The following is a 27,947-nucleotide window of genomic DNA, read 5'->3' as shown; positions in this document are numbered from 1 at the left end:
TTTCTAGCCAAGTTCACTGTTCCCACATGTCTAGGAAATGATCTATTGCTTCCTATTTGGGGTTGACATTAATTTTACTTCAGAGGGAAATAGTCTTCCTCACATCTCAGAGTTCTTCCTGATGACTCAGGAAGAAATGAGTCATCTCATATACTGCAGATACTCATATAGATAAAATAGCATTAATGACAGCAAATATTTATAGAGCATTTACTATATGCCAGAAATGGAAATAAGCATAAAAAGTTAGAAAATAGGTCTTTGTTAATACACATTTAAAGAACTATTGAAATACCTCAGTGAACTAAGAATTATGTAATAAATTTAAATAGGTTGCTATAATATTTTTCATGAGTTTATGATCTTATATTGTTCTAAGTAGGAAAAACATTGTACTCCTGTAAACACTTAGTCATAGTTGTGTCTCACCCTTATTTTTCTTCCACTGAATCATTCTTTCCTCCATTAGGCATCAGGCAAGCAGTCTCCAAGCATGAAACATCATTCACCTCATTTCAGACAGACCCTGTGACAAATTACAGCCTCCTCAGACATTAAAAATACATTGATCAAGAGAAGTTGTAAGACATGGAAGAAAAATTAATCCATACCTCTCTTAGAAAGAAAAGAAGGAACCACTTTGCTGAATGACCTTTGAGCTGAACAGACCATCGAGTTTTAAAAGTACCTGCCAGTTTCACATCCCTTCTGAGGTAAGTGTACTAAAAAACATATTCTAGACTTCCCATCCACATTTATTCTTTATTGTGAAACAGCCACGAATGGTGTGGATTGCTTCTGCCAGCTCCAAAGGGAGGCTCATTGATTCTTACCCCATCTTTCTCTCCAGAATAATTTGTTTGGTTACTTACTGCCTCAGCCGACTAGCTCATAGCAGTTCCCTTGCCACTCTGATATGTTCAACAGTGGGTCTAAATTTGCCCAACCCATGTGTCCTTATTCAGTGTATTAGTATTTTGTGGCTGTTGTAGCAGATTACCATAAATTTAACGACTTCTACAGTATGAATTTATTCTCTTACAGTTCTGTAGGCCTGAAATCTGATATGTGTCTCACTGGGTTCATATCAAGGTGGTGGATTTTTTTGTTGTTTTCACCTGAAGAATCCTAACATATACATACTCCAAATGGTTCTTTTTGGTATATTATATCATGATTTTTGAAACGTGTAGGGAATAAAACAGTTCAGCTATCTAGCAACAAACTCATAATTGTCACAAAGGCAAACCTAAACAGTAAGGTATATCACAACAGAAGTATATTGCCAATGAATTGACCTAGCAGAAACTTTTCCAGGAAGGACATCCCAGAATTGAGTAAGGCAACTTGGGCCAAATCAAATCTTCCCTTTGGGCTACAGACTTGCTGGGTAATCAAATAAAAGTTAGGTCACTTGAGCTTAGATTGTTCCACAAGCTTGCTGTCCATCTTACTCTTAAAAGTTTTCCTAACACCAGGACCAGAAAAATTCTAGACCAATTAGGCTATTCTGTCCTATTGCAGAACAGAACATGTTTGTCATGTTATACAACCTCAGAGGTTGAAGGAGGTTTTTTTCACGTATAGCATGAGGAAACCAGAAAACCTCAGAGAGGACACACCACTGAATTCAAAGGAGAAAGGAATAGACACCCAATAAAAGATACTTACTTAGATGTTTTCTAAGAATGGTAATTACATTTCTTTTCATGCCGCCATTTTTCATCAATCCAATTTAATTAAAGCAATCAAATAAGTTAAGTATGTAGATATATGAAGAACATATAATGTGGCCATAGACTGAGCCACATTAGTATACTTCCTTCTGATATTTCCAGTGACTAAGAAACTAGATTTTGTTATAATTTGCAAAGTGGGTGCCATAAAATAGGTCATCGTTGTTTGGAAAAAGAAAAATAAAGAATTATACTTTCAAGCTAAGTTCTTTCTCCCTTTGTTTTATTTTCCCTAAGGAAAAACTTTTAAACTGTAAAAAGTGATAATTAACAAGGCAGTGTAAGGAAATAATGAGAGGAAAACATTCCTTAGGAGTAAAAGGGATTATTATGAACATCAGAGATTACTGGCTTTCAACTGGTTTTAATCACACTTGAGAATAGAACTGTAATCATATATTGAAAAGAGCAGAAGTACAGGTATTTTTAAATCTTCAATAATAAAAGTATATAATTACCTCCAACATATTTCAGAAAACATATGTAAAATATTGCAAAACAAAACAAAACAACCCTCGTTAATTTATGCAGTTTTTGTTTCCCCATAAAAATTGTTTCTTTATCTAATAAGATCCCTCCCAATGATTTTGTGTGGACCATGATTTTAAGCTTAATTTTAAACTATTTTTGCTACTTATAGTATAGTACAATATTGTTTTTTTTCTCTCCAAACTAGCTGAGGAGGATTTGCAAACAGTTATCCACAATTCTACAGGCAGGATTCCTATCATATAATTCAAACAACATTTTCAAATATTCAGGTCACATAATGCATATATATGAAACTGGGTGTTAACACTTAGTATTTTAAAATTCATGTTTTTGAACATGGCAGAAAAGTAGGGGGACCCTTTGTTCCCTTGTCCCTCAAACACAGTAGTATTGAGGCCAGAAGACTTGGAATTCCAGGAATCTGGACGACAGAGTGACAGAAACATCTCCAGGGGCCCATGGGGACAACTTGGAGGGCCATAGGTGTGTAATCGCAAACTGGGAGAGATAAAACAGGCAGTGTAGGCACAGAGGGAAGGGATCCCCTTCTGTGGAGAGATAAAAGGAAGAGAAAGAGAGGCTGTGGAAGTGTAGGATTGTATTTGGACAAGAGAAAAACCATGAACTAGGGAACGGAAAAAGCAGAGAAAGAACCAATTTCTAACTTGATCCAGGGTTGCAGAGCTTTCTCTGGACTAGGCCTGCCATCCTGTATGCCACCTGGGGAGGAGGGGGAGCCAGCCCCGGGGTCCTGAGCAAGCTCAGAGGCCCAGTTGGAGAGAGCAGTCTTCTCCCTTGAGTGCTGTGGGAAGAAGGCATATAGCTGCTCCAAGGACAAAAGACCCTACAGGTGCCCCCCAGCCAGAGGCCCTTTGTCAGTGGGCTGGGTGGAGTGGCACTACCCTGGAACTGGGGCACAGGGAGTGGGATCCTTTAAGACATCAGGGTTTGAATCACAGCTGAGTGCCTGAGAGGCATGGGAGACTGTGGAGTGAGACAAACCAGAGCGCTCATGCCCCTGAGGCACTGTGAGGACAGCCTGAACAGAGTGATTTGGGTCACCCAGTCCAGGGAGGAGAGACTGGGGTGTCACCATTTTTCTCCCCATCACCAACAAGGTGGGGCTTCAGGGAACGGAAAAGGGGCCCACAGTGGAGGCAGGACCCACCCACACCAAACCATGCCCCTCTGTGCCTGGTAACTGTGTATCTACCAGAACAAGATTGACACTGACCAAACCAGATGGCCCCTCCTCCAGACCAGCACAGCCACCAGTTCCAAGGCACCATCTGATATGAGTCCAATGGTTTTGCATTATCTGATTTGATTCTTGTTCAATTCTTATTATATACATATATATATATATATATATGTATATATATGTATATATATATATATTTTTTTTTTCTTCTTATTTTTATTCTTTTTCCTTTTCTTCCTCCTATTTCTTACCTTCTCTAGCCTGGTTGTTGGTTTGTTTAAGCAGACGTTTTTAATCCCCTTCTGTATATCCTTCTTTATTTTCCTCTCTCTCTCTCTGGATTAAACTGTATAGTTTCTCTGATTTTCTGCCTGGTAAAATTTTTTTTCTTCTTTTCTTTTTCCTTGCCCCTGTCATTTCTCTCTTTGTAGGAGATAAGGCTTCTTCCACCACCACCCCCTTTATTTAAAATTTTTTCTGGGGTTACTTCAACAAACAAATCAAAGCACACCTGGTAGAAGGTCCAAACCACCACTATGAGTAGGGCGATAAAGCAACCAGAGTCACAATGACAGGGAGTCATTGTGCAACACACTCCAAAAACATCTTCTGAAGGGCCAGGCCCTGGACAGTGTATGACCCCTTTTTAATATAGTAGTCCTTCAGGTGTGGGACATGTAACAAGCTATTAAAACACATAAAAGAAAACTAGACAAAGTGATGAAATGGAAGAATTCTCCTCAAGAGAAATTCCAGAAAGAAATGACAGCTAGAGAATTGCTCAAAACAGATGTAAACAATATATCTGATCAAGAATTTAGAGTAATAGTCATAAGATTAATAGCTGGGCTTGAAAAAAAGCATAGAAGACAGCAGAGAATCTATTGTTGCAGAGATCAAGGAACTAAGAAATAGTCATGACAAATTAAGAAATGCTATGGGGTGTCTGGGTGGCTCAGTCAATTGTGTCTGACTTTGGCTCAGGTCATGATCTCGCAGTCTATAAGTTTGAACCCTGTGTCAGGCTCTGTGATGATAGCTCAGAGCCTGAAGCTTGCTTCAGATTCTGTGTCTCCCTCTGTCTCTGCCCCTTCCTGCTCAGGCCTCTCTCTATCTCTCAAAAGTAAATAAACATTAATTTTTTTAAAAAAAATTTAAAAAAAGGAGATGCTGTAAATGAGGTGCAAAATAAATCAGATGCAGTGACAACATAGACGGAGGAAGCAGAGGGGAGAATAAGTGAAACAGAAGATAAAATTATGGAAAATGATGAAGCTGAGAAAAAGATAAGAAAATATAGGCCACGAGGGGAGAATTAGAGAACTAAGTGATTCAATGAAATGTAATAATGTCCATATCATAGGAGTTCCAGAAGAAGAAGAGAGAGAGAGAAAGGGGCAGAAGGTTTACTCGAACAAATTACAGCTGAGAATTTCCCTAATCTAGGGAGGGAAGCAGACATCCTAATCCAGAAGGCACAGACAACTCCCTTCAGTTTTAACAGGAATAGGTCTTCTCCACAGCATATCATAGTAAAACTGGAAAAATACAAAGATAAAGAGAGATTTCTGGAAGCAGCCAGGGACAAATGGGCCTTAACTTACAAGGGTAGACACATAAGGGTAGTAGCAGATGTGTCCACTGAAAGTTGGCAGACCAGAAGGGAGTGGTAGGAAATATTCTATGTGCTGAATAGGAAAAATATGCAGCCAAGAATCCTTTATCCAGCAAGGCTGTCATTCAGAATTAGAGGGAGAGATAAAGCCTTTCCCAGACAAACAAAAACTGAAGGAATTAATGACCACTAACCCAGCCCTGCAAGAGATCCTACGGGGGATTCTGTGAGTGGAATGCTACAAAGACTGCAAAGGACCAGAAACATCACCACAAGCATGAAACCTACAGATAACACAATGACACTAAATCCATCTTTCAATAATAACTCTGAATGTCAATAGACTAAATGCCCCAATCAAAAGACATAGGGTATCAGAATGGTTAAAAAAACAAAAACCAAAAAACCAAACCAAAACAAAAAACACACCAAGATCCATCTATATGCTATCTTCAAGAGAACTGAGGACATCTTCAGATTGAAAGTGAGGGATAGAGAACCATCTATCATGTTCCTAGAAGTTGAAAGAAAGCTGGAGTAGCCATACTTCTATCAGACAAACTAGATTCTAAACTAAAGGTTGTAACAAGAGATGAAGAAGGGCATTATATCATAATTATGGGCTCTAGCCATCAAGAAGAGCTAACAATTTTAAATATTTATGCCCTAACTTGATAGCACCCAAATATATAAATCAATTAATCACAAACATAAGCAATCTTATTGATAAGAATATGGTAATTACAGGGGACTTGTTAATAATCCACTTACAACAGTGGACAGATCATCTAGATAGAAAATCAATGAAGAAACAATGGCCTTGAATGTTACACTGGACCAGATGGACTTGACAGATATATTAAGAACTTTTCATCCAAAAGCAGCAGAATACACATTCTTCTTGAGTGCACCTGGAACATTCTCCAAGATAGATCACATAGTGGATCACAAAACAGCCCTTAATAAATATAAAATAATTGAGATCATACCATGTGTGTTTTCTGATCACAATGCTATAAAACGTGAAATCAACCATAAGAAAAAATTTGGAAAGCCTCCAAATGCATGGAGGTTAAATAACATCTTACTAAAGAATGAATGGGTCAACAGGCAATTAAAGAAGAAATTTAAAAAATATATGGAAGCAAATGAAAATTAACACAGCAGTCCAAACCCTTTGGGACACAGCAAAGGCAGTCCTCAGAGGAAAACACATTGCAATCCAGGCCTATCTCAAAAAACAAGAAAAATCCCAAATACAAAACCTAACCACACACTTAAAGGAACTAGAAGTAGAACAGCAAAGAAACCCCACAGTCATCAGAAGAAGATAAATGATAAAAATTAGAGCATAAATAAACAATATAGAATTCAAAAAAGCCGTAGAACAGATCAGTGAATCTAAAAGCTGATTTTTTGAATGAGTAAACAAACTTGATAGACCCCTATCTAGGCTTCTAAAAAGAAAAGAGAGAGAACCCAAATAGATAAAATCATGAATGAAAGAGGAGAGATCACAACCAACACCACAGAAATACAAACAATTATTAGAGAATACTATGAAAAATTATATGCCAATAAACTGGACAACCTGGAAGAAATGGACAAGTTCCTAGACACCCAGACACTACCAAAACTCAAATGGGAAGAAATAGAAAATTTGAACAGACCATTAACCACAAAGAAATTGAATCAGTTATCAAAAATCTCCCAACATATAAGAGTCCTGGGCCAGATGGCTTCCCAGGAGAACTCTACCAGACATTTAAAGCAGAGTTAATACCTATTCTCAAGCTGTTCCAAAAAATAGAAGTGGAAGGAAAGCTTCTGGACTCGTTCAGTGAAGCCAGCATTACCTTGATTCCCAAACCAGACAGAGACCCTACTAAAAAGGAGAATTATAGGCCAATATTCCTCATGAACAGGAATGCAAAAATTCTCAACAAGATACTAGCAAATCAAATTCAACAGTGTATTAAAAGAATTATTCACCATGATCAAGTGGGATTCATTCCCAGGATGCAGGGCTGGTTCCATATTCGCAAATCAGTCAATGTGATACATTACGTTAATAGAAGAATGGATAAGAACCATATGTCCTGTCAATAGATGCAGAAAAAGCATTTGACAAAATACAGCATCCTTTCTTGATAAAAACCCTCAAGAAAGTTGGGATAGAAGAAACATTACTTTGGCATCATAAAAGCCATATGAAAAGCCTGCAGCCAATATCATCTTCAATGGGGAAAAACTGAGAGCTTTCCCCCTGAAATCAGGAACATGACAGGGATGTCCATTCTCACTACTGTTGTTTAACATAGTGTTGGAAGTCCTAGCCTCAGCAGACGACAAAATGAAATAAAAGGCATCTAAATTGGCAAAGAAGAAGTTAAACTTCCACTTTTCACAGGTGACATGATACTCTACATGGGAAACCCACAAGACCACCAAAAAGCTGCTAGAACTGATACATGAATTCAGCAAAGTCACAGGATACAAGATCAATGTACAGAAATTGGTTGCTTTTCTATACAACAATAATGAAGCAACAGAATGAGAAATCAAGAAATTGATCCTGTTTACAAGTGTACCAAGAACCATGAGATACCCAGGAACAAACCTAACCAAAGATGTTAAAAGACCTGTATGATGAAAACTATAGAAAACCTATGAAAGAAATTGAAGAAGACACAAAGAAATGGGAAAACATTCCATGCTCATGGGTTGGAAGAACAAATCTTGTTGAAATGTCAATACTACCCAAAGCGATCTACACATTCAATGAAATCCCAATCAAAATTGCACTGGCATTCTTCTCAGAGCTAGAACAAACAGTCTTAAAATTTGTATGGAACCACAAAACACCCTGAATAGCCAAAGTAATGTTGAAAAAGTAAACCAAAGCGGGAGGCATCACAAGCCCAGACTTTAGCCTCTACTACAAAGCTGTAATCATCAAGACAGTATGGTATTGGCACAAAAATAGATATGTAAACTGATGGAATAGAATAGAGAATCCAGAACTGGGTTGGCCAACTAATCTTTGACAAAGTAGGAGAGAGTATCCAATGGAAAAAAGACAGTCTCTTTAGCAAATGGTGCTGGGAGAACTGGACAGCAACATGCAGAAGAATGAAACTGGACCACTTTCTTACACCATACACAAAAATAAAAGGGTTGAAAGACATAAATGTGGGACAGGAAACTATGAAAAATCCTAGAGGAGAAAACAGGCAGTAACCTCTTTGACCTCAGCTGTAGCAACTTACTAGACATGTCTCTGGGGGCAAGGGAAACAAAAGCAAAAATGAACTATTGGGATATTATCAAGATAAAAATCTTCTGTACAGCAAAGGAAACAATCAACAAAACTAAAAGGCAAACGTTGGAATGGGAGAAGATATTTGCAAATGACATATCAGATAAAGAAGGTTAGTATCCAAAATCTATAAAGAACTTAAACTCCACACCCAAAAAACAAATAATCCAATGAAGAAATAGACAAAAAACATGAATAGACACTTTTCCAAAGAAGACATCCAGATGGCCAATAGACACATGAAAAGATGCCCAACATCACTCATCATCAGGGAAATACAAATCAAAACCACAATGAGATACCACCTCATACCTGTCAGAATGGCTAAAATGAACAGGTCAGGAAACAACAGATTTTGGAGAGGATACAGAGAAAAAGGAACCCTCTCGCACTGTTGGTGGGAATGCAAACTGGTGCAGCTGCTCTGGAAAACTGTGAAGGTTCCTTAAACAATTAAAAATAGAATAACCCTATTACTCAGCACTAGCACTACTAGGAATTTATCCAAAGGATACAGGAGTGCTGATTATAGGGGGCACATGTACCCCAATGTTTGTAGCAGCACTATCAACAATAGCCAAGTTATGGAAAAAGCCCAAATGCCCATCAAATGATGACTGGGTAAGGAAGATGTGACTTCTATATACAATGGAATACTACTTGACAGTGAGAAAGAATGAAATATTGCCACTTGCAACAATGTGGATGGGACTGGAATGTATTATGCTAAGTGAAAAGTCAGTCAGAGAAAGACAGAAATCATATGTTTTCACTCATATGTGGAATTTGAGAAACTTAACAGAAGAGCATGGGGGAATGGAAGGGGAAAAATAGTTTCAAACAGAGAGGGAGGCCAACCATAAGAGACTCTTAAATACAGAGAACAAACTAAGGGTTGAGGGGGGGTGTGAGGGAGAGGGGGAAATGGGCATTGAGGAGGGCATTTGTTGGGATGAACACTGGGTGTTGTATGTAAGCGATGGATTGTGGGAATCTACTCCCTAACCCAAGAGTACATTGTATACACTGTGTGTTAGCTAACTTGACAATAAATTATATTTAAATAAAATAAAATAAAATAAAATAAAATAAAATAAAATAAAATTCATGTTTTTCCCTCTTAGGAATAAGTTAAAGATATGATGGCTTAAAAATGAATATTATGAAAATAATTATTGCAAAGGTAAACATTTAAGCCTTAAATCTGCTGTCTGGAAAGGTACAATTTTTATATTCTCTTAGAAGAATATGTGTGCTTTTAATTACATGTTTGAGAAAATAAACCCATTTAAATCCCATTTGTCAGTTAAATTTGTCCCATGCGTGGTCTGTTTGTCATCCCTGTTCCAAAGGTCATCAGCCCATAACCTCACTGCCAGTAAATAAGTTCACTTTAATCACAGTTGTACATTCCATGGGTTGCAGCAATTTCTACATTATTTTCCCACTCATGCTGCCATTCATTGCTGTCCATTTTAGCATGAATTTAGTTACAGAGGGAGGTGTGAGGGAGAAGGTGGAATTGGGAGGGTTTTTCTCAGGGAATGACTCACTGCCATATTGATTCCTTAGACCTTAGACTATCTATCAAGGTAAACTCTCTTCAGAAATGCAGGCTGACCAGGGTTCTTGGAAGGAGGAGGAAAACGGAATTGCCTCCCCACACCCCACATCTCCTCAAATGCTTATTCTACAAAATATTCGGCAAGAGACACATTGTAAAATCCAGGGTTTTCTTTTGTGACACTTGCTTCCTTCCTTTTTTGTTGTGCTTCTCAAGGTAAAGCTGTTCACGGGGAACTTCTGCTTTCTGAGTAAGATCTCTGCTGGGTTCTTATTCAGTGGTTAACACCAAAGGCTCCCTTTGTGCTTTGGTTAGATTTTTGCAAGCTGCAATTTTTGGCCTCTGGGCAATTTTCCTCCAGCAGCTGGGCATTCTCACATGACACCGTGATGCCTAGAAGGCTCAAAAAAAAAAAAAATCCGGTGTTTTTCAGAAGAACTTTATCTTATGTTGTAATGCTCCACAACATCTACATTAGTACTAGGCACAGAATAAATGCTTCTTGATTGATTAGTAACAGGAGTGACGTTATGTAGGTCAGAAATATAGGACCATGTCACTAAGATGCTTCAAACATTTCTCAAAATATCTACCAGTAAATATCCAACATCAGTATCAGAGCACTTCAAACTTATATCATTAGTGACTGTTTTCGACTTTCTCTTAAAAATAAAATGTAATTATTACCAAAAGTGAGTGTTATTCTATTAACTACCATTATTACAAACTATAAAATCATTGTAAAATAATCTGTAAAACTAGGGTTGCCTGGGTGACTCAGTTGGGGGTCCGGCTCTTGATTTGAGCTCAGGTTATGATCTCACAGTTCTTGAGTTTGAGCTGCGCGTCAGGCTCTGCACAGACAGCACGGAGCCTGCTTGTGATTCTCTCCTTCTCTCTCTGCCCTTCGTGTGCACGTGCTCTCCCTCTCAAAATAAATAAAGAAACGTTTAAAAAATAATCCGTAAAATTAAAAATGGATACTAAAGTAACCTATTCTGGACAATGGCTGCTTAAGGTGTGAGAAGGACCTTGGGACTGTAGGATGTGGGCAAAGTTCACAAGGACACAAGAAGAGGCTCTTTGATGGGAAATTAAGCCAATGGACATATGTTTTCAAATTCGGCCAAGAGTTTTGGTCTCAACCTAGTTTCCAATGGATCTTGAAGGTTCAGAAAATTCATTAGTGTTCAGGCTACAACTCTAGTTATTTCCAGGACAGTCTGAGACCTGTGAAATAGGTGAGGATGAAAGAGTAATAAAATATTCAACATCCTCTAGTTTGTAGAGTATGATTGAAACTTGGAGGTGCATAGCCTCTCTCACTGAAGTCACCTTCCGTAAACTCCAGATATAAAGGAGAAGGGTGATGTGTCTTTCTGACTGTAAATGTTTTTCTTGAGTGTTTTTAACCTAATAGAGTATCTGTCTAAAAAGCATTTTGAGAAATTTGAGTAGGAGATGCATTGCAACCACAAGGCACTTGCCACATTCCAGTGGGAGTCAGGTGCCTTTCATGGTTTAATTGTAATTATAAACATTACCAGCAAATCTGTCACATCTCATTATTAATTATGGATTATTCTTTGTTTCTTTAGTTCTAAAACTACTCATTAGGGATTCCTTAATTACTCTAGAGACTCAGTGGCCATTTTCTGCTGTCCTGCTTCAGTCTTCTCCCTATATGAACGCCCAACCCTTCACCTTGGATTTATTCAATCTTAAGATCTATCAAACGGATATTTGATCAAAATCCCCAGGTTTTATAATACTGTACAAATATACCCTTGGCTAAAAAGTTAAATAACTTTATGAATGTGTACTTTTTGAAAACCAAACATCTTCTGAGCATTTCAGTGTTCAGTGTTGTATAACTGGGCTTTACTGGAGCTGAATGTATGTGTAAGGTACAGATCCAATTTCAATTAATAATGGAGCTCTGCTATATATCTGGAGGCTTGTTCATGTAGATGGAGGTCACAAGTGAAGTCACTGTTGCAACATCTTGACAGAGCTTGCCAGTATCATTAAATTAACTACAAATGCATGCCAACCTGAAATAAGACAGGTATCAAACAGGTGTATCAAAACTATATCAGAGGAGCATGTTTTGCATAAAACATATCTAGCCTGATGACATGACTATTGGCAAAGGCTCTACCAACGAGGAAGTAAACTTTAGGGTCCCAGGACCACGAGTATACACACCATTAAATTAATTGTTCTACAATACAGTTGATATTTCTTTGATGACAAATATGTACTTATCAATTATTAGTTTGTGTGTATAAATCAATTAAGTAAAATGCGTTGCAACTATTATTAAATAATACCTCCTAATCATTAATTTTTTTAGAGGAAGTAGAAAAATTACAAATGCATTTATACTGTACCTATACATTTATAGAAACGTGTTACTTAATCACAACCATAGAATGATGTAGATGCAGATGATGAATCATGAAATTGCAGATTTTGTAGATGAAAAATAGTCAAATATTGGCAGTTTCATATAGCTCAATGTAGTAGTTGAAAAGCCAAAACTTAATGATTAATTTGCACAAGTTCATATAGTTTGTGGTAGATGAGCTAGCTTTGATCCAAAGTCTATGTACACATCTCTTGGCCAGTCTGCTTTCAGTGTTCAGTGCTGTTCAGGCTCAGTGACATCTCCAGCCATGTGGCACTTACACTGCAGTCAAAGTAACCTGAACATAGAAGCACTTCTACTTTTTGTTGGGACACAGGGGCACATTACAATCTATTTCATGCTTGAACCATTCCAGTCTGCATCAATCTATTTTCCTCCCTTTGAAGGTCTTGTCCTTGGTTATATCCTGAGTGAGCAATGAAGCAGTCAGGTGGAGAACTTATCCCAGTTTCTTTAGAAACCAACTGATGAGTATATTCAGGGGTTTATACAGGAACAAATGAACCAAGTACATTAAAAGACAAAGTTCATTCATGTGTCTTTTATAAGCCAATAAAATTGATTTTAATTAGTGTTCTAGATGTGCTCATTGAGACACTGCACTATTGTGTGATACGTATATATCTCCCCCCTCTCCCCCCCACCCATACACGTGCTGTTTGAGGCAGAAAACAAAAATCGCCTTGGGTCTTATCATAATTCATCTATTTACATAACTTTGTGCTTGAATTCACTTGCCATAGCTGGCTTCCTATTTGCCCAGTAATTCAAAATATGTTGCATTAAAAGGGGAAAAAAAAGAGAAATGAGGCAAACCAAGAAACAGACTCTTAACTCTAGAGGACAAACTGATGGTTACCAGAGGGAGAGTGGGTAGGGGGAAGGGTGAAATTGTGATGGGGCTTAAGGAGTGCACTTGCTGTGATGAGCATCAGGTGATGTATGGAAGTGTTGAATCACTATATTCTACACCTGAAACTAATATTACACTGTATGTTAACTAACTGGAATTCAAATAGAAACCTAAAAAACATGTATTGCGTTAAAATAAATTAATTTGAGATTGAAATTAAAAAGAGTAAAACTGTTTTGTTTTCCTTCAGGGAGATTCAGGTATATACGCATTTCTTTTTTCTTTCTCTTTCTTTCCTCTTCTTTCCAACAGTCTCCTGTATATGTGGCTATTTTAGAGATGTTTTATTTTGAACTAATAAACACAGACCTAATTTGATATGGGCTAGTATTTTCCTGAGGGAGAGATGTTAGATCATGTCAGTCATGATTTCATTTTCTGAAAACAGTTTTACAGATCCATTCTGTTCTGTGCTGGCTACTATCATCTCTTTCTCTCCTTTATCTTACTAAGATTTTTATCTCTTGGTATTTGTGTGAGGCAAAAAATAAATGTTTCCATAAAAGACATCCATTTAAAATATAATATTGGGCAAAAATGGGTTTATGAATATCCTACAAAGACACAATATTTATTTTCTTTTTTTTACATCTATCCCTGCAGAACGAGTATTGTATGAAATTATTTTTCAAAAAAAGATATTAAGCCCAAAGCATAAATAGAGTGTGTATTTTGTTTCATAATTGTGAAGAGTATCAGATAAGTTGTCAGAGGGCATGGCGATTTAATTAATGTAGTCCCCAAATAAGCTATAATGATAGCTGATAATATGGAATTATATGGATGTGACTTACACCAGAAGTAACATCTAAAGCAAGATATGGCAAACTATTATCCGTGGGCCAAATGCAGCCTGTTGTTAATTTTTGTGAGTAGGCACACCCATTTGGTGTCTGTGGAAGCTTTCCTGCCACAATGACAGAATTGAGAAGTTTCAACAGAGACCATATAGTCCACAAAACTGAAAACATTTACTACCTTGCTCATCTGTCTTTCTGATAGATTAGAAAGAAGTCCTATGAAATGAATAAAAGGTGGAAAATAAAATAAAGTCCTATTTTACATCTAAATTAAAGGACATTGAGGGGCGCCTGGGTGGCTCAGTCGGTTAAGCGTCTGACTTCAGCTCAGGTCATGATCTCACAGTCATGAGTTCGAGCCCCGCGTCGGGCTGTGTACTGACTGCTCAGAGCCTGGAGCCTGTTTCGGATTCTGTGTCTCCCTCTTTCTCTCTGACCCTCCCCCGTTCATGCTCTGTCTCTCTCTGTCTCAAAAATAAATAAACGTTAAAAAAATTTTTTTTAAAGGACATTGAAGAAATCCTAGGGTCTTAGGCTAAGTTGGCATTCCTTTAGAGGACTTGCAATTCAAAGAAAGCCTAGTCAGTAGAGGTGAGTGGGTATATGGAATGCATTCAATAGGGCAGTTGTTTTGTAACTAACTTTATTGGGCACCTGATTTTCAGTATATAGTTGCACTGAGGGCTGTGTTTTAATAAATACGTACTACTAAAAGGCGCAGTCTTGTAAACTTCAGTGATAAAGTTGCAAATGAGTCTTCTAACATAAAGTTATATGCCAACATAATTGTATGCCAGCTTTGATACCAAAGAACTAAGGTGTTTCTTTTGTTTATTCTGAGTCTTTGGGGAAGTTGGAACTTGTATTAGTCTGGATAGGCTAGGTTATTATGCAGTGATAGACGACCCCCAAATGTCAGTGGCCTAAAAACAAAGGTTTAAATCTTGTTCAAACAGAGTTCACTGTACCTCTGGTAACCTTCCAGGCACCTGTCCTCCACATGATAGCTCAGCTTTGCATCTCAATATTGATACATGCTTCCATGATTGTAGTAGCCAAGGAAGAGAGTCCTGAAAAGTCTCCAATGGCAATTAAATACTTCTGCCCAGAGGTGACACATACTACCTCCACCTGCATTCTATTTTTTTTTTTTTTGAGTCATATGGCCATTCCTAACCTCAGGGAGGTAAGGAAATATAATTACCCCATGTATCCAGAATGATACTAGAACATTTTGAGAGGTAGTTCCAGACAGTTGGACAATAGGCTGGCTCAGTAGTAGTTTTGCATACCCCCCTCAACCTCCTCTTACTGATCACCCAGGAGTGTCTTCATAAGATCATAAATTTAGCCTTTCATGAATTGGAGAGAATCAGTAGGAAAAATGTTAGTATTCAAAGTGCATACAGGTAGGCAAGCGTATAGACTGATAGTACTATTGCAAAGATCAACTAGATTTCTGAATTAATGGTTATTATATGTTTCTTTCTCTGTTACACTTGTCTGCTTCTCTTAACTGCCAGTGTTTGGTGAAAAAGTAAGGCCCTTTTCTGACTGAGTTCTCAGTATAACAACTAATTGAAAATAATACTATTATCTCTATACCTATAAGCTCAACTTCAGTAAAAAGCAAAGCAAAATAAAACTGAACTATTTACTCCTCACTGAATTCAAGAGCAATATAATCAGTTCTCTCCTTATCCTTCAACCCAAGGTCAAATTCCAAAAGCCATTCTTCTAGCGGTTCTTTCTTGGTTCACTCAGTTCCTCTTCATTCGCTATATGGAAGATAAACATCAACATTCTTGCACCAGTGGCTTTGTTCTAGTTGACATTTTTACTCTGGTTTCTCCTTGGTTCTAATATATCTTTGTCCCTATTTTTCTCATGAGTCAACAGCTGTGTTATGGACTGAATGTTTGAGTCCATATGTTGAAATCTAATCCCCACTGCTGCAGTGGTATTTGGAGGTGGGGCCTTTGAGCAATAATTAAGTGATAAAGGTGGAGACCTCACAAATGGAATTATGCACTGATAAGTTGAAGACAGAAAGCTTGCTCACCCATCTGTCCACCATGTTAGGATGCAATGAGAAGTCAGCCATCTGCAACCCAGATGAGAGCCCTCACCAGAACCTGACTGTACTGGCACCATGATCTCAGACTTGTATCCTCCCAAACTGTGAGAAATTAATGTGGTTTAAGCACCCCAGTCTATGGTAAACTGTTAATAGCCACCCAAACTGACTAAGGCGGGTTGCTTTACCACAAATGTGTAACATCACATAGCACTCATGACATAACTTCAGCCTCCTCACACACAGCTGGGGAAATGTGTTATTCATGTTTTTTTTTTTTTATTAACTGCATCAGTTTTATTGAGATTTTGTTAGAACATCAGGTGATTTTCTCTTTTTTCTGTAGTGCAGATGGAAATGATTGGTGGTGGGTCATGCTATTTCAAACTTTGTAAAACACTTTACGCTTGTCCTCACCTAATTCACACATACTTATTTTGTTCACCAAACTTCCTTTTTCTCAAATCTCTTATTTTTCCTTAAGTTGATGAATTTCTATTTGGTTCTTTAAACATTCACATCTTAAAATGGTCTCAAGTTCTTTCACATTAAATTTCTTTTTCTAAAAATAGCAAGTGAAAATGAAAACACTTAACTTTAAACAGATTTAGAGTGATTTCTATGTATGAACTAAAAATTAGTGCTGCAGGGGTGCCTGGGTGGCTCAGTCAGTTAAGTGTCTGACTTTGGCTCAGGTCATGATCTCGAGGTTTATAAGTTCAAGCCCTGAGTCATGCTCTGTGCTGACAGCTTGGAGCCTGGAGCCTGCTTTGGATTCTGTGTCTCCCCCTCTGTCTGCCCCTCCCTGCTGTGTCTCTCTCTCAAAAATAAATGTGAAAAAAAAAAATTAGTGCTGGAAATTTCACAGTATGTACAATTGTCCATGCTTTGAGATCACTTACAAAGATATTTGAATTCTGTTGGTCACTGGTGTCTTCAAATGTTAATAAATATTACTGTATTTTCTTCTTGTTTCTCATGTGAGGTCATAGGCTTACAACTTGAGATTTAGCCCAAACTAATTGGATCTCTGTTCTGCTGTTTAGCTTTCAGCACTTTAATATCAACTTAGATCCCTCATTAATCTTATATATCCCTTTCCCAGTAACCAATCTGGAAAGGACTGAGCCATCTGAAACTAAAAAAAGCTAGAGTTTGATTAATATTCTGCAGGTGACTGATGGGGCAGCATGTGAAAGCCTGCTTCAAAATGGTGTCCAAAATTCATAAGTCTCTGTCTTTCCATAAGAGCAGATCAATGATCATCACCAGTAGGCAACTGAGCTTGGGTCTGACAGTTTTCTATTAACACTGGGTATTATAGATGATGCCCTCTCACATCCAGATATTCATGTGATTCACAGTTGGCATCTTGTTGAAGATTAATGGCCCAATGTGAAATGATGGGTCTGTGATGGATTTCAGTTATGATTGTTTTTGGACTATTTCACTTAATATTCTTTTCTGGCTATAGTCATTCACCAGTTAGAGTCATTGAACTTGATCATTGCAACATTTAAAATTTGCACACATACTAGCCACATCTTTTTAAAACTTTCTTTTCTCTAAAATTGCATATCAAAGAAAGAAAATTGGTGTTTTTCTTTTCTCTTCTACCTAATGGAAAATTTTCTTTTCTAGGTATAAATCTTTGAGTGACTGTTTCAAATTTGGATTCGTTGTAGGTATATGCTTATATTCATTATGTGCTTTGTAATTTTAAAAATTCACATACATACTAGTCACAGGCTAGCTATAAATTCCCATTCTTTTTATTTTTTATTTTATTTTATTTCATTTATTTTTTTATTTGAATTCAAGTTAACATATAGTGTAGTACTGGTTTCAGGAGTAGAATTTAGTGAGTTATCACTTACATATAACAGCCAGTGCTCATCCCAACAAATGCCCTCCTTAATGCCCATCACCCATTTAGTCCATCCCCCTACTCACCTCCCCTCCAGCAATTCTCAGTTTGCTCTCTATATTTAAGAGTCTCTTATGGCTTGCCTCCCTCTCTGTTCTTGTCTTATTTTTCTTTCCCTTCCCCTGTGTTCATCTGTTTCATTTCTTAAATTCTACACATGAGTGAAATCATATATTTGTCTTTGACTGACTTATTTCGCTTAGCATAAGCAAAAGTTCTATCCACATTGCTGCAAATGGCAAGATTTAATTCTTTTCGATTGATAAGTAATATTCCAGTGTGTGTGTGTGTGTGTGTGTGTGTACCACGTCTTCTTTATCATTTTGTCAGTTGAAGGACAACTGGGCTCTTTTCATAATTTGTCTATTGTTGATAGTGTTGCTATAAACATGGGTACATGGGTCCCTTCACATCAACATTTTTGAATCCTTTGGATACATGCCTAATAGTGCAATTGCTGGATCATAAGGTAATTCTATTTTCAATTCTTTGAGGAACCTCCATACTGTTTTCCAGAGTGGCTGCACCAGTTTACATTCCCACCAGGAGTGCAAAAGGATTCCTCTTCCTCCGCATACTCTCCAAAATCTGTTGTTTCCTGAACATTCATTTTAGCCATTCTGACAGGTGTGAGGTGGTATCTCATTGTGGTTTTGATTTGTATTTCCCTGATGATGAGTGATGTTGGGCATCTTTTCATGTGTCTGTTAGCCATCTGGACGTCTTCTTTGGAAAAGTGTCTATTCATGTCTTCTGCCTATTTCTTCATTGGATTATTTGTTTTTTTGGGTGTGGAGTTTGATAAGTTCTTTATAGATTTTGGATACTAACCTTCTTAATCTGAAATGTCATTTGCAAATATCTTCTCCCATTCCATCGATTGCCTTTTAGTTTTGTTGATTCATTTTATGTGCAGAATCTTTTTATCTTGATGAGGTCCCAATAGTTCATTTTTGCTTTTGTTTCCCTTGCCTCTGAAAACATGTCTAGTAAGAAATTTCTGCAGCTGAGGTCAAAGAGGTTGCTGCCTGTTTTCTCCTCTAGGATTTTTGATAGTTTCCCATTTCATATTTAGGTCTTTCATCCATTTTGAATTCATTTTTGTGCATGGTGTAAGAAAATGGTCCAGTTTCATTCTTCTGCATGTAGCCATCCAGTTTTCCCAACATCATTTGCTGAAGAGACTGTCTTTCTTTCATTTGATATTCTTTCCTGCTTTGTTGAAGATTAGCCAAACATACATTTGTGAGTCCATTCCTGGGTTCTCTGTTCTGTTCCATGATCTATGTGTCTGTTCTTGTGCCAGTACCATACTGTCTTGATGATTAAAACTTTGTAATACAACTTGAAATCTGGAATTGTGATGCTTCTAGCTTTGATTTTATTTTTCAACATTACTGTGGCAGTTGGGGTCTTTTCTGGTTCCATGCAAATTTTAGAATTATTTGTTCTAGCTCTGTGAAGAATGCTGGTGTTATTTTGATAGGGATTGCATTGAATGTGTAGAATTCTTTGAATAGTACAGACATCTTGACAATATTTGTTCTTCCAACCCATATGCCTGGAGTATTTTTCCATTTATTTGTGTCTTCCAATTTCTTTCATAAGCTCTCTATAGTTTTCAACATACAGAACTTTTATCTCTTTGGTTAGGTTTATTTCTAGGTATCTTATTGTTTTTGGTGCAATTGTAAATTGGGACAGATTCCTTGATTTCTCTTTATGCTGCTTCATTATTGGTGTATAGAAATGCAACTGATTTCTGTATGTTGATTTTATATTCTGCAACTTTGCTGAATTCATGTATTAGTTCTAGTAGTTTCTTGGTGGAGTCTTATGAGTTTTCCACATCGAGTACCATGTCATCTGTGAAGAAATAAAGTTTGACTTATTCCTTGTCAATTTGTATGCCTTGTATTTCTTTGTGTTGTCTGATTGCTGAGGCTAGGACTTCTAGTACTGTGTTGAACAACTGTTGTGAGAGTGGACATTCCTGTCATGTTTCTGACTGTAGGGGGAAAGCTCTCTCAGTTTTTCCCCTTTGAGGATGATATTAGCTGTGGGTCTTTCAGATATGGCCTTTAGGATGTTGAGATATGTTCCTTCTATCCCTACTTTCTTAAGGGTTTTTTTTAATCAAGAAAGGATGCTGTATTTTGTCAAATGCTTTTTCTGTATCTATTGGAAGGATCATATGGTTCTTATCCTTTCTTTTATTGATGTGGTGTATCATGTTTACTTTCTCAAAAGAGATATAAACAATATATCTGAACAAGAATTTAGAACAACAATCATAAGACTACTAGCTGAGCTTGAAGAAAACCATAGAAGACACCAGGGAAACCCTGCTGCAGAGATCAAAGATCTAAAAACTAATAGGCTGAAATTTTTAAAAAATGCTATATCTGAGATGCAAAAATGACTGGATACAGTCACAATGAAGATTAAAGAAACAGAAGAGAAAATAGGTGATATAGAAGTAAAATTGTGGAAAATAATGAAGCTAAAAAGAGGGACAGAAAACAATTAGATGATGGGAGACTTAGAGAATTTAGTGATTCCATAAAGCAATATCTGTATCATAGGAGTCCTAGAAGAAGAGAGGGAAAAAGGGCAGAACATTTAATTGAACAAATTATAGCTGAGAACTTTGCTAATCTTGGGAAGGAAACAGGCATTCAAGTCCAAGAGGCACTGAGAACTCCCCTATAAATTCACATTCCTTTTTTTTTTTTAGGTATATTTATTTTTGAGAGAGACAGAGACAGAGTGTGAGTGGGGGAAGGTCAGAGAGAGAGAAAAGGAGACACAGAATCCAAAACAGGCTCCAGGCTCTGAGCTGTCAGCACAGAGCCCTATGTGGGGCTCAAACTCAAGAATGACAAGATCATGACCTAGGCTGAAGACAGATGCTTAACTGACTGAGTCACCCAGCCACCCATATAAATTCCCATTCTTAATTGTTTAATTGCATTAAAAACAAAGAAATAATTTATAAAAGATGAACATTTTAAAAACTGAGTGTTCAATATAAATGAAAACAGAGGCTTAAACCTAAGTCTGTTTAGTAAAACTTGAAGATTTCAGCTTTAGCTTATTGTCTTTTGCAATACTTTTCTTATTATGTTTTTTGTTGACTGATTTCAATATATCCATACATGACCTCTCATTTCCTTGACTTCTGTCCATCAATAACGCCCTTCACACAGTCTTAGTCACTTACTCCCACACTTACACCTGGATATTTGAGTTCTCGCTCTCTCCTTCTCTTTCTTTCCTAGATGACTACTATTTTTTAAGTTTATTTATTTATTTTGGGTGAGGCAGAGACAGCATGAGCAGGGAAAGGGTAGAGACAGATGGAGAGAGAGAGAGAGAGAGAGAGAGAGAGAGAGAGAGAGAGAGAGAATCCCAAGCATGCTCTGCACTGTCAGAGCAGAGCCCACTGCTGGGCTTGATCCCACCAATAGTGAGATAAGGGCCTGAGCCGATACCAAGAGTCAGATGCTTAACCAACTGAGCTACCCAGGCACCCCTAGATGATTACTTTTTACCATCACCTCTTTCTTCACATGGCCAACTCTGCTTCCACCACCCTCACTCTCTACTGAAAACTTCGCTTCCCATTTCATGAGTTAACAGGAACAAAAACACTACACTACGTGGCCCTTTCTATCAACTACATTATCACAGCCTATACCCTCTGTCTTCATCACTATGGATCCACTGCCCACACTCCTAATTGAACAACTATTTGTGTTGTGTACTAGCTCTCATCCTCTCTCATCTACTCGGTTACTTTGGCTATTTATGACCTCTCTCTCATATCATTTTTTCCTCTCTGCTATATCACTCCCATCAATATTAAAAAATGCTATGATTTCTCCTTGTTAAAAAACAAACAAAAAATAAATAACCTTCTCTTGACCCTACTTCCTCTCCATCTACTGTCACTTTAAAGCAAAACTGTTCAGAAGTGTTTTCTATAATCTGTGTCCAACTCCTTTCCTCCCCATGACTCTTAAACCTGCTGTAAACAGGCATTTGTTCCTTCCATTCCCCCAAAACTTGTCTTGTTAAGATGACCAATGACCTCCCATCCACTCAATCAGCACATCCCCTTGGATCTAGCTTCACATTATATCCCAAGTCTCATCACTTTATATCATTTCTATTGCTATCACCCTGGTCCAAGTCACCTGGATCATAACCCACCTGGATCATTGCAATAGCTTCCCAACATTGTCTCCCCGTTTCAACCCTTATAACGTTCCCTCCCCCATCCACCTATTTTCAGCACAACAATATGATCTGTGACAAGGTAACAGACAAGTAACAGATCTACTCACTCTTTGAAATGTTCCAGTGTTGCCTGTCTTCTTCAAAGTAAAAGTGAGTGTCATTGGGATTGAATCCCCTCCTTAACTTTTGCACCCTATTATCCTACTTAGCTCCTTCTCACTCACTTCACACCAGTCATTTGGGCCTCCTTGTTTCTTTAACACAAGAGAACACTTCCGCCTCAGGACTTTGCCCTCACGGTTTTTTTTTTTCCTTTGCCTGGAGTGCTCCCCCATCTAGTTCACCAGCCCACCAGCTCACTTTCTTCAGGTCTTTGATCACTGAATATCTCCTTCTCATGGAAGTCTTTCCTGATCATCCATTTAGTTTGTGTGCCCATTCTCCCTACCTTCCACTCCTGCTGCATTCATGATCTGGAATACATATATTTTACTTAACTTTTTTGACTCTCTTTCCACCACTGCAGTGTCAACTCAATCGGGGGATTTTTGTTATTTTTATTTGTATATCCAGCAGAACAGTGCCTGGCAAATAGTAGAACTTTAATAAAATGTCTTCAATCATAAACAAATGGTATTGTATATTGTGCTTAGTTGGAATTACGTGGTAGATGTGGCAAAACTACCAAGGCATTTCTCCCTTGTAGTGTTTCCCTCCACATTCCAATAGGACACTCTGTTACAAAACTGATCTCTGTCCTCTCTCTCCCTATGACATTTTTTTGTTTCTTGAGGGCGTATCTGATGGTTTTAATTTCTATATTTTTATCACCTAGAAAAAGAGCAATGAAACAAATGCTGAGTGGGTAAATATGAGAAAGAACAAAGTATACCTTGATGAACAGCAAAGACCCAGGCCTGTCTGTGTTCTGCAACAAGCAAGGAACTGTGCCAGAGAGGCTCTAATGTACTCATCAATGATGTTATGAAAGTAATAATGCCCCAAATTATTCTCTGACCATAAAAGACATTCTTTGCTTCTCTGAAGCTAGTTCAGAAATGAACATTGTGGATAAACTTGGTTGCTATAGAAGTCAGGTAACAGCAAATGAACTTGATTTTAAAAGAGGCAGAAACAGAGCTGGTTTTCAAGGTTACCTTTAGTTTCCTCATTTAGGCACAAACTGATGGCTGCTCTCCATATGTCATCATCATTGCCATTGTCATTTACACATGCCAGTCAGAATCCAGTATTTGCTAGTTCAGCAAATGTTGAACATTTACCATATACTTGGCATGATAAGAGGCAGAGGCAGTACAACAAGCAAAGAAGAAAGCCCAGATATGGTTTTGGCTTTTCAGAACTTACATTGATCTCAAATATGATAATTGCTGCCATGATACACAAGGCAGTATTTTTTAAATATAAAAAAATAACTTTATGGAGATATAATTCCCATACTATGAATTTTACCCTTTTAAAATATACAATTCAATATTTTTAGTATAGTATAATATAGTATAGTATAGTATAGTATAGTATAGTATAGTATGGTATAGTATAGAGTTTTGCAACCATCACCGGAATTTGAGGACATTTTTGTCATCCGCCAAAGAAACTCCAGTATCTGTTATCGGTCACTCCCCAGTCCCTACTCCCTCCATGCCCTGGCAACTATGAATCAAGTTTGTGCCACTCTGGATCTGTCTGTTGTCTATTCTGGATATCTAATGTAAATGAAATTATACTATATGTTGCCTCTGTCACTGGCTTTTCTCACTTGGTATAATGTTTTCAGGTTCATTTGTGTTGTAGTATGTATCAGTGCTTTGTTCATTTTTATTGCTGAATAGTATTCTGTTGTATGAGTAGACCATATTTTGTTTATTTATCAGTTGATGGACATTGGATTGTTAACACTTTTTGGCTGTTACAAATAATGCTGCTGTGAACATACATGTACAGGTTTTTGTGTGTCCATACGTCTTTATTTCTCTTGTGTACACACCTAGGAGTAGAATTGCTGGATCATTGTTCACACTATTTTTTTTTTATTGAAGGAGAGTTGACATACAATAGTATATTATTTTCAGGTGTACAACATAGTGATTCAACAATTATATACATTATGGAAGGTAACTCTGTGGTTAACACTTTGAAAGACTGCCAAACTGTTTGCCAAAGTGGCTGTGCCACTTTACCATCCCACAGACAATATATGAAGGTTCCAATTCTTCTCAGTCCTTGCTTGACACTTGTTATTGTCTGTCTTTTCTATTTTAACCATCCCTGTTGTTACCTGGTGGTGTTTCATTGCGGTTTTGGTTTGCATTTCCCTGATGACTAATAATATTGAGCATCTTTTATGTGCTTACTGGCCATTAAGAAGAAGATATTCTGAAAGAGTTTCTGCTTTCAGGGAAGACCTTTTTAAGAACAAGATATTTTAATAAATTTGAAATGTAGGTAGGATTTAGCTGGGATAAGCATGACAGGAAAAATCCCCATGTGGAGAGAACAGCTGTTACAAAGATCCTGAGGTTCAAAGGCATTTGACTTTTAGAGGGACTGAAAGGTTCTGTGTGGCTGGGCAGGGGTGAGTGAGGTGGAAGGTGGCAGGAAAGGTTTCGAGAAGTCAGCAGGAACTAAAGCACACAGAAACTTTAGAGGATGTAATTCAGCAAATTAATTTCATTCACAGCATTTAGGAAAAGAGGGCAGGTGCTTAAGCAGAAATGTGAAATAATCCGATTTATGTTACTAATAGCTGATGCTGCATAGCACTTATCATGTTCTGGGCACCATTCTAAGTGCTTTACATGTATTTACTACATCTATTACCCTACAAGGTAGTGTATTATTTTCCAATTACTGTTGCGACAAATTACCATTAACTTAGTGTCTTAAAACAACACAATTTATTGTCTTACCGTTCTGGAGGTCAGAAGTCCTCAGTTCCTCTGAGCTAAATTCAAGGTGTTACCAGAGCTGGGTTCCTTCAAGTGGATCTAGGGGAGAATCCATTTCCTTGTCTATTCTGTTTCTAGAGGTTGCCACATTCCTTGGCTTATGAACCTGCATCACTCTGACTGCTGCTTTGGCCTTTCCATCTCCTTCTCTGACCATCTCGCCTCCCTTTCATAAGGGTTCTTGTGATTACATAACCCAGGATAATCTTCTCATCTCAATATCATTGATTTAATCACACCTGTAAAGTCCTCTTGCCAAGGTAACATGGTCACAGGTATCAGTGTTTAGGATGGGACATCTTCTGGGGGAACATTATTCTGGTGGTTAATAGTATAAAGTATGTACTATGATTTTCTGCATAGTAATTTGTTCATGGTCACATGGATGGTGACAGCGCTGGGATTTAATGCAGAGATCTGATTCTGAGGAGCACATCTTTAACCTCTAGACTATCCTGCATCTCACAGCCACTGGATTTTTACAAATGTATAATTTCTTTTTCAATGGCACCGGCCTATTGAACTTTGCATCAGAATATGGTTAATGTAATTGACCTGTGAACCTCCTGTGTGCTTGTAGGTAAAGCTCTATATGCCGGGTTTCTTTTAAACTTGTGGTTTATTCTTTCTTAGTTTGTATAAATTCTCTTCTAGCTGTTAACATTAGTGTCTTTCTTTTACCTTTCCCCAAGGCTAGCTATTTCATGGAAAAATCCAAATGGTCAATTTCTGCCTGTTAGTACAGGAAAGAAAATTTGACATTTGCAAGGGTTGGTTGTTCTTGGTATATAAACTGAATGTCCCAGTGTACGTATCAGTATTCACGAATGAGTATAGTGAGGAAATGTCCAGGATACTTCTGTCACCTAAGGCCACTTGAACTCTCTGAGGCTAAATTTTGATGAAAAATTTTTGCTTTAGATGGTTTGGTTTTTCAGAGGATTTAAGAGAGGAAACTACAGGAAATCATTATATAAAAGTAGGAGGTACTCATACTTAATTACCTATATGGGGAGATATTCTAACTACAACTTGACTGTTAAACCCTGAATAGGTTGAACAACGGTTCTAGACTTTGCAGTTTCCTTAAGCTTAGTCAGTAAACTCATAAACTGAATAAAACAATGCAGCCTACAATGTACTTTAAAGTTTAACATCCGAATTTATATGCCTTTAATAAATTGCGGTAGAATAATTACTTTTGTCTTTTGGATAAAAATTGTGCCTCAAATCTCCCTCATCAGTAATTTAGCCTTTCTATTGCAATTGTGTTAAAAATAAATACAGCTTTTTATTGTTTTGAGGAAGCAAATATGCTCCTTACTAATGCACAGTGTCTTATAGCATATTGAAACAAGGCTTTGCTTTTTGAATTGATTAAAACTCTCAGAAGTTGTATATATATTATGTTGCACTTATAACATTTTGAATTTTTTAAAATATTTATTTATTTTGGGGAGACAGAGAGATGTAGTGCAAGCAGGGGAGGGGCAGAGAGAGAGAGAGAAAGAGATACAGAATTTAAAGCAGGCTCCAGGCTCCGGGCTGTCAGCACAGAGCCCGACACGGGGCTCGAACCCATGAAGTGCGGGATCATGACCTGGGCTGAAGTCGGATGCTTAACTGACTGAGCCACCCAGGCGCCCTGCACTTACAACATTTTGAAAGTAAGAATGTTTGGTGAAATGAAATACATACCTTTATTGTCAAAAATGTTGATCATACTGTCAAAGAAGTCTTTGTCTATAAAGGAATATATTACAAAATAATAGCAAAGCTGATATACATACATAAATTCACATCTAACTCTTGCAAGTATGTAAAATGGCTTAAAATATGACAGGAATCTGGAAGAAAAGAGGATGGCAGAAGATGATGGAAGCTCATCTTAATTCTTGTATTTCCATTTCTTTACAGTTTCTTTTTAGGCACTGAAGGCCACATCTAGATGACCTGCCATGTCAGGCCATCCTGTCTGGTCCCTTTCTAAGACAGCATGGGGGGGGGGGGGGGCGGGGAGCAGTTTGAGGGGTTTCCTGCAAATGTGTTTCTCTCCTCTTAATCCTTCCTCTGCCTTCATCTTATGCCCAAGTAGAGTCTGGAGAACCAGGTTCAGAATCAGCTCTGCCTAAAATCTGACCTTGGACCAGTCACCTAGCTTTTGGGAGGGGAACTAGTGCCACTACATTACAAACTGGAAGAACTGGATTGGGCCATATCGAATGTATTTTCCTGGACCAAGCATCTACACCTTCTCAGTGGTGTGATTTTCCAGGAATTAGTTAATGATGACACACTGATACAGAGTGGATGTGGCCCAGGGAAGACCAGCACAAGGTCTTTCCTACTTAATTCGTATCTCTAGTGGGGAGCCCTCTGTCATTCACTGAAGTCCTGCCTCTCCCCAACTGAAGCCCGTGTTTTCTTGATTTCTTTTGAACTGACTTCCTAGATGCTGTCTGTTTCACTTCTGAACCAAGTTTAAGCTCTCCTCCTAAACTCTCTTGGTCACTGAAGAAAAGAGTTTTTTCCCCTTTGTTTTTTTATTTCTTCAGGATGGAGAAAGTAGAGTAAGTGTTTTCATTCCTGTGCCTCCTACGTGTGCATCTATGTGTGCCCGTGGGATCAGAAACCCTTGTGTTTCACTGGCTTTTACTTTGG

At 37.7% G+C, this 27,947-nt stretch overlaps 1 long non-coding RNA gene across 2 annotated transcripts in view; it reads left to right on the top strand.

Annotated features, from left to right (window-relative positions):
* LOC125148893 (uncharacterized) overlaps positions 1-27,947 on the top strand; it is a 471,931-nt gene that overhangs the window by 4,390 nt on the left and 439,594 nt on the right. For both annotated transcript variants that reach the window (XR_007145735.1, XR_007145734.1), the window contains exon 2: positions 470-713. This is a non-coding gene — a long non-coding RNA (uncharacterized LOC125148893). The remainder of the gene's footprint in view (positions 1-469; positions 714-27,947) is intronic.

The sequence above is a fragment of the Prionailurus viverrinus genome, chromosome A2 (assembly GCF_022837055.1).
Source record: "Prionailurus viverrinus isolate Anna chromosome A2, UM_Priviv_1.0, whole genome shotgun sequence".
Taxonomy (NCBI): domain Eukaryota; kingdom Metazoa; phylum Chordata; class Mammalia; order Carnivora; family Felidae; genus Prionailurus; species Prionailurus viverrinus.
The sequence above is the reverse complement of the archived record's forward strand: the minus strand, read 5'-3'. Positions and strand labels throughout refer to the sequence as shown.